This window comes from Bos grunniens, chromosome 7 (assembly GCF_055505025.1).
Source record: "Bos grunniens cultivar Pamir isolate PY7600 chromosome 7, Bosgru_T2T1.0, whole genome shotgun sequence".
Lineage (NCBI taxonomy): Eukaryota > Metazoa > Chordata > Mammalia > Artiodactyla > Bovidae > Bos > Bos grunniens.
The window spans coordinates 11,171,932-11,181,956 of NC_141171.1; the positions used below are offsets into that span (position 1 = coordinate 11,171,932).

The 10,025-nt window shown below is 42.6% G+C and overlaps 1 protein-coding gene across 1 annotated transcript in view; it reads right to left on the reverse strand.

Moving 5' to 3' along the window:
• The window catches only part of ZNF333 (zinc finger protein 333), a 30,831-nt gene extending 25,622 nt beyond the window's left edge, over window positions 1-5,209 (reverse strand). The window contains exon 1 of the mRNA XM_086408797.1: window positions 4,971-5,209. The gene's annotated coding sequence lies outside the window, so the exon portion shown is untranslated. The remainder of the gene's footprint in view (window positions 1-4,970) is intronic.
• Window positions 5,210-10,025: the final 4,816 nt, after the last annotated feature.

The window sequence follows — 10,025 nt, forward strand, 5'->3', positions numbered from 1 at the left end:
AGGCCCGTGCAGTCAAAGCTACGGTTTTTCCAGTAGTCATGTACAGATGTGAGAGCGGGACCATAAGGAAGGCTGCGCACTGAAGAATTGATGCTTTCGAGCTGTGGTGTTGTAGAAGACTATTGAGAGTCCCTTGGACAGCAAAGAGATCAAACCAGTCAATTCTAAAAAAATTCAACTCTGAATAATCATTGGAAGGACTGATACTGAAGCTGATTCTCTAATACTTTGGCCACCTGATGTGAAGAGCTGCCTCACTGGAAAAGACCCTGATCCTGGGAAAGATTGAGGGCAGGAGGAGAAGGGGGTGACAGAGAATGAGATGACTGGATGGCATCACTGACTCAATCAATGGACATGAGTTTGAACAAACTCCAGGATACGGTGAACGACAGGGAAGCCTGGGGTGCTGCAGTGCATAGGGTCACAAAGAGTCGGTCATGACTTAGCGACTGATCAACAACCACTTTCTTCAGGACTCCAAATCCTGCCACCAGCAAGGCACTTGATGTGTACTTTATGTGTTAGAGGTTGGCAAACTTTTTGTATAGACAGCTAGATAGTAAATAGCTTAGGATTTGTGGGCCACAGGACTTCCCTGGTGGTCCAGTGGCTAAGACTCTGCACTCAGGGGGCCCAGGTCTGATCCTGGTCAGGGAACTATATCCTACATGCCACAACTAAGAGTTCACCTGGTGGGCTTCCCTGGGGGCTCATGGTAAAGAATACACCTGCCAATGCAGGAGACACAGATTCGATCCGTGATCAGGGAAGGTCCCACTTGGCTCACAGCAACTAAGCCTGTGCACCACAACTACTGAGCCTATGCTCTAGAGCCTGGGAACTGCAACTACTAAGCCCACGTGCTACAACTCTGAAGCTCACATGCCTAGAGCCTGTGCTCTGCAACAAGAGAAGCCACCACAATGAGAAGCCCATGCACCGCAACTAGAGAGTAGCCCCTACTTGCCACAACTAGAGGAAAGTCTGTGCAGCAACAAAGACCCAGCACAGTTAAAAATAATAAATAAATAATGAAATCAGGAAATTGAGGGGAAAAAGTCTGTGAGCCACATGTATGGCAACTATTTAATTGTGATTGTAGCACAGAAACAGCCATAGGGAGCATATAAACACATGTGTTCCAATGAGTGAATGAGTGAGTCACTCAGTCGTGTCCAACTCTTTGTGACCCCGTGGACTGTAGCTTGCCAGGCTCCTCTGTCCACAGAATTCTCCAGGCAAGAATATTGTGTTTTATCCTGTTCAAATAAAACTTTATTAATAGAAACTAGCACTGGAGCAGTTTTGGCTCACAGGTCACAGTTTGCCAATCCCTACTCTGTATCATGGGCTTCCCTGGTGGTTCAGATGGTAAAGAATCTGCCTGCAATGCGGGAGACCCAGGTTCAAAACCTGAGTTGGCAAGATCCCCTGGAGAAGGGAATGGCAACTCACTCCAGTATTCTTGCCTGAAGAATTCCATGGACAGAGGAGCCTGGCGGGCTCCAGTCCATGGGTCACAAAGAGTCAGACACGACTGAGCAACTAACTTATACACTTACTCTACATCATGTGGTAGAGAGAATACACCAAACACCAAATACTCTAATTCTACCTCCTACACATCTTAAACATCCAAGCTTTTCCAATTTCACCATCATCACCAAACCCCAACTTTTTCAGCTCCAAAATCATCTGAGTTCTGAACTTACCCAAACTTCTATATGTGTGGACTCTGCATTCATTTTTATTCATCCTAAACTCCATGCTGAATCCAGAAGCTAGTGTTTTGTTTAAATCATCAACAAAATCATATTACTCTGTATTTAAAACTCTGATTCAATGGCTTCCAAATGGCCTTAGAACAAGGTCCAAAGCTTACCATGATCTTCCATGCCCTCCCTCCTCTCCACCCAACTCTTTCACTCCACACTTGGTTTTCTGTTTTAACTATCCCCATCTTTTCTCAGCTCCTGGAACACACCAGGCTTTGTACTGCCTAAGAGATTATGCTTCTATGGTTCTTTCAAATCTCCTCCCTACTCCGATTCCATAGCCTGACTCTTTGTCTAGCTATATACAACGCATCTTTCAGGTTCAAACGTTTGTCCCTTTTAAGATACTTTTCCTGACTTTCTTACGTTCTCCTCCTCTGTGTTTTCTATTGGTTTGGCCAAAAAGTTCAAATGGAATTTTGTGTGACATCTTACAGGTGTGTCAACTACAACTGGCACTTGTCAAGGGCATCAGCCATCTGCCTCTCCTGGGACTGTATCCTCTGATGCTGCTGGGGCTGCCACTGACCTTTGACGGGCCCTGAAGAGAGTTCAGGGTGGAGAATACGAATGAGGAAATATGCCTCAGGGAAACTGGTGGAACAGGTCTTCAGATAGATATTTTTAGGAACTGGTTATGAACCCAATCTTTTCATCTCCTCATATCTAGAAAAGCACTAACTCCCTTCATGGTGACATCAGCTTCTCATGACTAGCAGACAACTTTCTGTAAAGTAAGTACCTGGTTGCATTGAACTTCCCCTTCACCAAAATCTTATATATTGACCTTCCTCCCCTACCTCTTGGGAACAGTTTCTCAGAACTATCTGAGGTGCTGTCTCCTGGGCTGCGGTCCTCATTTTGCCCCAAATAAAACAACGCACAACTCTCAAGTTGTGCAATTTTTCACATTGTGCAATATTTTTAAGTTGCCACACATATCACCCTTATTGTTAATTTAAAATCTGTCTTCCCAGCTAGACTAAAACCTCCACAGGGGCAAGCGCTAAATCTATTTTAGTCACATTTTTTCCCCTGTTCAGGTCCAGTTCATTAAACATCGGCCCCCCTCCAATGAAAATGTGCCCAAAAAATCAACTCAAGAATAAATCAGCACAGCTAGATTAAAAAGGCACATGCCTACATAAATACACACACACAGACACACACACACACACACACACACACATAACACCACCACCACCACAAAAGTCAAAAATAAAAATAATTTTAAATGTCTGATATAAAATCACAACACCAGATTTCAGGTATCTTTAAGAAACATTGATTCTTTCTAAAAAGACACAGTGGGACATGAATTCTCTGAAAAGAAATACCTCACTCATTAAATCAAAATCTGACATTTAACTTTCCTCCAGTATTAGTTTCTTCCTCATTTCTTATTAGAAGTGAGTCTTAAATGCAAATCAAAACCACAATGAGGTACCATCTCACGCAGGTCAGAACGGCTGCCATCTACAAACAAAAGTCTACAAACAAATGCTGGAGAGGGTGTGAAGAAAAGGGAACCCTCTTACACTGTTGGTGGGAATGCAAACTAGTACAGCCAGTATGGAGAACAGCATGGATTCTCTAAAAAACTGAAAACAGAACTGCCATACAACCCAGCAATCCCACTGCTGGGCATACACACCAAGGAAACCAGAATGAAACAGACACATGTACCCCAATGTTCATCCCAGCACTGTTTACAATAGCCAGGACATGGAAGCAACCTAGATGTCCATCGGCAGATAAATGGATAAGAAAGCTGTGGTACATATGCACAATGGATTAGCCATTAAAAAGAGCACATTTGAGTCAGTTCTAATGAAGTGGATGAAACTACAGCCTATTATACAGAGTGAAGTAAATCAGAAAGAAAAACACCAATACAGTATATTAACACATATATATGGAATTTAGAAAGATAATAGCGATGATCCCATGTGCAAGACAGCAAAAGAGACACGGATATAAAAAACAGACTTTAGGACTCTGTGGGAGAAGACGAGGGTGGGATGATTTGAGAGAATGGCATTGAAACATGTATATTACCATATGTGAAACAGATGACCAGTTCAAGTTCAATGCATGAAACAGGGCGCTTAAAACTGGTGCACTGGGACAACCCAGAGGGATGGGATGGAGAGGGAGGTGGGGGGGTGGGGGGTGGGACAGGTGAAACATGTACACCTGTGGCTGATTCATGTCAATGTATGGCAAAAACCACCACAATATTGTAATTAGCCTCCAGTTAAAATAAATTAATAAAAAAAAAAAAAGAAGTGAGTCTTAACCCTATTATTTTAAAAAGACATTCAATTTACTGCCAACTCAACTTCAGTTCCCAGTACTAACAAACTTATGCTCTTTTTCCTGGAGTCGCAAGTTTTGAAGCCTTCTGGTGATTTACAGGCTGGAGCCAACTTGAAAAGAACTAAATAACCTTATTTTTCATTGATGTTAGTAAGACTTGTGACATAAGTGAAAAATAGCTTTTATTAAGACTGGCTTCCCTTGCAGTAAGTAAAATTGATACAAAGTAAAAGTCACAAATTTAAAGCGCTTTTTAAGGAAAGAAAGGAAAGAAGGAAGAAGGAGAAAGAAAACCAAAGGGAAAGGAAAACTAACAGGTCCTAAGCTAAGGAACTGCAAATTGTCAGCCGCAAAAAAAAAAAAAAAAAAAAAAATCATCTAATTCATCCCTCGATAGAAAGTACATTCCATTTTTCAAATCCACATGCCAAGTCACTCAAACGAATCTGCACACGTAGACTCAGCCCCAAATTTCCTTGAGCAGAGCTGGATAATCTGAAACGCAATATGCAACAAAACGTGATTTATTAATAAAAAAATTATCCTGCATAAAAGAGATACAGTAGGCCTACAAATCCGGAAGGACAAGTGAATGCTGGAGCCAGCTGGTGCACCACTCCTTCGCTGCGGGACCTGGACTATACTTCGTGATTTCCCGCGCAATAAGTGGATGACAGTCCTGTCTCCCCAAACAAGGAGTACCTGAGCGCGACAGACTGGAGAGGGGGAGCTCAGCTGCACAGCCAAGCTGTGCGGTAGCCGCCCCAGACCCAGGCGGACAGCGGGGAGGAAGTCCCTTGGCCAGCTAATCCATTCTAGGCCCTCAGACCCCTCCCCGCTCCCGCCGAGCATTCCCGAGGGGATGGGCCGCACCTGCAGACTGGCCGGAGACACTCCCACCGCAAGGCGCCGCGCGGTCCAGCACAGCCACCTCCGTCCGCGGCCGCGGCGCACTTCCGCTTCCGGTGTCAGGGACCCCAGCAGCGGAAGTGGCCGAGACACTGGCTTTCAGGGCCGAAGGAGCTGCGGACTGTGGCGGGAAGGCTAACTCCTCTTTATATGACTTTGGAGGAGAAATTCTAGGTTCTTTCCCCCGGTTGGGGGTAAGGTCAAGGTCTGGGGTGGGGTCTGACCGGACCTAGAGGGTGGAGTTAGGGGCGGGGCGTATGCCACATGGTCCGGGCTAGTTGTTATTGTTTATTCAGTTGCTAAGTCGTATCCGACTCTGTGACCCCGTGGACTGCAGCGCGCCAGGTTTCTTGTCCTTCGCTATTTTCCAGAGTTTGCACAAATCCACTTCCATTGAGTCGGTGATGGTATCTAACCATTTCATCCTCTGCCGGCCTGCCTTCTTCTTTTGCCCTCAGTCTTTTCCAGCATCGGGGTCTTTTTCCAATGAGTCGGCTCTTCGCATCCGGTGGCCCAAGTATTGACGCTTCAACAACAGTCCTTCCAATGTCTGTTCTCGGATGAACTTAAGCCTGTGGAGTGGGGATTGGGGCGGGACCTAGACTTGGTGGGTGGGGCGGCGCTTCGCTGGCACTTTGGGATGCTCAGTGTTTGACTTTCCTCTCCTCTTTCCTTCCGCCCCCCACCCCTCGCCTGCCCCGCCCTGCCTTTCTCCTTTGTTTTTGGTTGGGTTTAGGGGTTCGACGGGGGGCGGTTGTTGTTTTCTTTTTGGCTTTTTTAGAAGAGAATAGAGTTTTTTAGACCAGGAGAGGATGTAAGAAGGGAGAGCCGACCTTTTTCGCTGGATAGTAGCCAATTGTTTGGGGTTGGGTTTTTTTATGTTTTGATGCCTTATACACAGGAATGATATATTTTACAAACTAGTCAGTTGCAACATTAGCCTGTAAAATCAAAAACATTTCTTAATATGTCTCAAAGGAAAAGGGAACTTTATAATGACACGCTTTCACATTAACCAGTATGACAAATCATAAGAAACTTAACACCATGTTCAAAATAAAATATACAGAACAAGCATTTTGAAGTCAATTATTGTGTGTAACTCACAGTTAATATAGGAGAAGGCAGTGGCACCCCACTCCAGTACTCTTGCCTGGAAAATCCCATGGACGGAAGAGCTTGGTAGGCTGCAGTCCATGGGGTCGCTAAGAGTCGGACACGACTGAGCGATTTCACTTTCACTTTTCACTTTAATGCATTGGAGAAGGAAATGGCAACCCGCTCCAGTGTTCTTGCCTGGAGAATCCCAGGGAAGGTGGAGCCTGATGGGCTGCCCTCTATGGGGTCGCACAGAGTCAGACAGGACTGAAGTGACTTAGCAGCAGTAGCAGCACAATTAATATTATGTGTACACTTCTCATTATTTCCTCCAAGGTTATCAACCAATGAAGCAAATATTCCTTTGATACAGAAGCACAAACACATATTTGTTTTTTAGTTGAGCAAGTTTTATTGAGTCTCATCACTAGAATTTGGTATCTAAATATATATATTTGCCTTTTTTTCCCCTCCACATTACAAAAGAAAAACAGACTAACTGAAAAAAACTTGTGAAAAAAAAAACCAAACTATGTATTATAATCACTTAATACCTGTTTTGAATTGTATCATTTCTTCCAAAGCAATTTTGGCTTACTAGCAAAAATCGTTTATTGTTTTTCTTAACTTCAATTCTTTTAGTTTTTTTTAACCTTTTTATTGATCTGTAACATACATATAGAAAATTGCTTTGCAGTGTACATACAGAAACATACAGGAATATACAGAAATCGACATAGCTCAAAGAATTTTCACAAAGTGAACACACTCAGAAAGTTCCCTCATGTCTGTTTCATTTACTGTCTGCTTCCTCAAAGGAAAATCACTATCCTGATTTCTACTACTATAGGTTGGCTTTGTCTATTTTAATATTTTATATAAATAAACTCACACTGTATGAATTCTTTTTTCTTTGATTTCTTTGGCTCAACATGTTTGTAATCTTTGTTCATGTTATTGCACATTGAATAAATAATTCCATACAGTGCAATGTGGTGAAGTCATTAAAGTTTAAGTAGTATATAGTTTACAATAGCTACTCAAAATATGTCAGTGTTATGAGTTAACTACACAACAACATCTTTATTTTAATCCCCTGGTGTTTATCTATTCCCAAATTTAATCTGCACCATCTGATTTTATTGCCTAGAATTGTTTGCATGAAAAAAATATTTTTTAACAAAATCAAATTTTGTTAGTGCCATAAACATTTCTTTCCGCTAAAGAGTAAATGATTTGGCAAGATTAACCTCACTTGAAATGTGATAAAATTGAGAGTGAATAAAATCAACCACCTTGACATAAAATCACTGAGCACAGAGAAGGTATTTCTTAACCATTTGTTGGATGGATAAGAAGAAGATGGGTGAATGGATGGGCAGGTGGGTAAATGATGCATGGACAGATAGGTGGGTGGGTTATGGATGAGTGGATGATGCATGGATGGATGGATGGATGGATGATGAGGGATCATCATGGAGGGATAAATTAATGTGATGACCAGATTCCTAAATCCCATTTTAATGCACTTGTTACAAAAATTAGCTTATTAATGAGTATCCTTAGACCTGGATTTTCAAGGGCAATAAGAATATATTGGCAGATTTTAAATGATGTGAAAGTCGCTCAGTCATATCTGACTCTTTACAGCCCCAAGGACTGTAGCCCACCAGGCTCCTCTGTCCTTGGGATTCTCCAGGCCAAAATACTGGAGTTGGTAGCCATTTCCTTCGCCAAGGGATCTTCCCAATCCAAGGATTGAACCCAGGTCTCCCGCATTGCAGGAGCATTCTTTGCCATCTGAGCTACCAGGGAAACCCAAAGGAACCAGTTAATATATCTGTAGGATTTTCTTCAGTTCCTTATACCCCAAGATTTAGATCTTTCATACCTCAATCCTGCTTCATAAACCCAGCTGCTTTGAATTTCTTATTCCTTAGTTTCCCCAGAAGATGGCAGTAGGGTGTAAAGACTAAGTGGGCTTCTCTAGTGGCTCAGACTAAAGAATCTTAAGTATTAATGTCCAAATAGGATTCAACCATCATTCTTATCAATAAAATAATATTAATAACAAGGGAGGGTTTTCCCAGGTGGCTCAGTGGTAAATAATCTGTCTGCCAATGCAAGAGACATGGGTTCAACCCCTGGGTTGGGAAGATCCCTTAGAGGAGAAAATGGCAACCCACTCCAGTATTCTTGCCTGGAAAATCCCACAGACAGAGGAGCCTGGCAGACTCCATGGTGGTGGCAAAGAGTCTGATATGACTTAGCGACTGAACACATACACAGATAACAAGGGATCTTATTTGCACCCTGCCGTAATCCAAGTACAGTATTTCTTTTTTCCAGGCATAAATGTATATTAAAATTTTTACAGTAAATAAACTGACTTCCTTTTTTGGAAGGCAGTCAAATTCTATTTTTGGAGTTCCCTGATAGCTCATTTGGTAAAGAATCCACCTGCAATGCAGGAGACTCCAGTTCGATTCCTGGGTCAGGAAGATCCCCTGGAGAAGCGATAGGCTACCCACTCCAGTGTTCTTGGCTTCCCTTGTGGCTCAGCTGGTAAAGAATCCGCCTGCAATGTGGGAGACCTGGGTTCGATCCCAGGGTTGGGAAGATTTCCTGGAGAAGGGAAAGGCTACCCTCTCCAGTATTCTGGCCTGGAGAATTCCATGGATTGTATAGTCCATGGAAAGTTATGACCAACCTAGATAGCATTTTCAAAAGCAGAGACATTACTTTGCCAACAAAGGTCCGTCTAGTCAAGGCTATGGTTTTTCCTGTGGTCATGTATGAATGTGAGAGTTGGACTGTGAAGAAAGCTGAGAGCTGAAGAATTGATGCTTTTGAACTGTGGTGTTCCAACCAGTCCATTCTAAAGGAGATCAGTCCTGGGATTTCTTTGGAAGGAATGATGCTAAAGCTGAAACTCCAGTACTTTGGCCACCTCATGCGAAGAGTTGACTCATTGGGAAAGACTCTGATGCTGGGAGGGATTGGGGGCAGGAGGAGAAGGGGACAACAGAGGATGAGATGGCTGGATGGCATCACCGACTCAATGGACATGAGTTTGGGTGAACTCCGGGAGTTGGTGATGGACAGGGAGGCCTGGTGTGCTGCGATTCATGGGGTCGCAAAGAGTCAGACACTACTGAGCGACTGAACTGAACTGAACTGATAGTCCATGGGGTCACAAAGAGTGGGACACAACTGAGTGACTTTCACTAAATTCTATTTTATTTGATCTGTTTTTCTTTTTCTTTCTTTTTTTTTTTTTTTTTTGGCCTTGCTACATGGCATGTGGGATCTCAGTTCCCCAACCAAGGATCAAACTTGCACCCCCTGCATTGGAAGCATGGAGTCTCCACTGGTCCACCAGGGAAGTCCCCTGTTGGACTTCTAAGTGAAGTCACATACTTCTAAGTGAAGGTTCCCCCATACTTCCAAAATAAGATAATGTTGAAGATACCTTATAATGAATTTCACATTTGACCTTATTTTTTTTTGTAACAACAGTTGTGAAAATTGAGTTACAGTCTTAAAAAAAAAAAAAATTCCTCCCTTAACATGCACCTTTTCTGAAGCTTGTCAAGACAGTTAGACACATTACGACAGCAATATTCAGAAAGATAACCTTTTTTTTTCTTGAGTTTGAAATTTTAATGTCAAAATAAAGTCTTAAAATAACCCTTTCACAAAAAATAAGGTAGGTTTATGCTGTAAAAACATTAGTTCTTTGTCAAAGATTATGTTCATCTGTTTTCATGTATGTTCTGCTGTCACCACCTGTCAGCATCATCTTTAATTTTTATGTATTTATTTATTTATTTGACCACCCTGGTCTTAATTGCAGCACATAGGGTTTTGGGTTTTTTGGGGTTTTTTTCCCCCACATGTGAACTCTTAGTTGCAGCATGT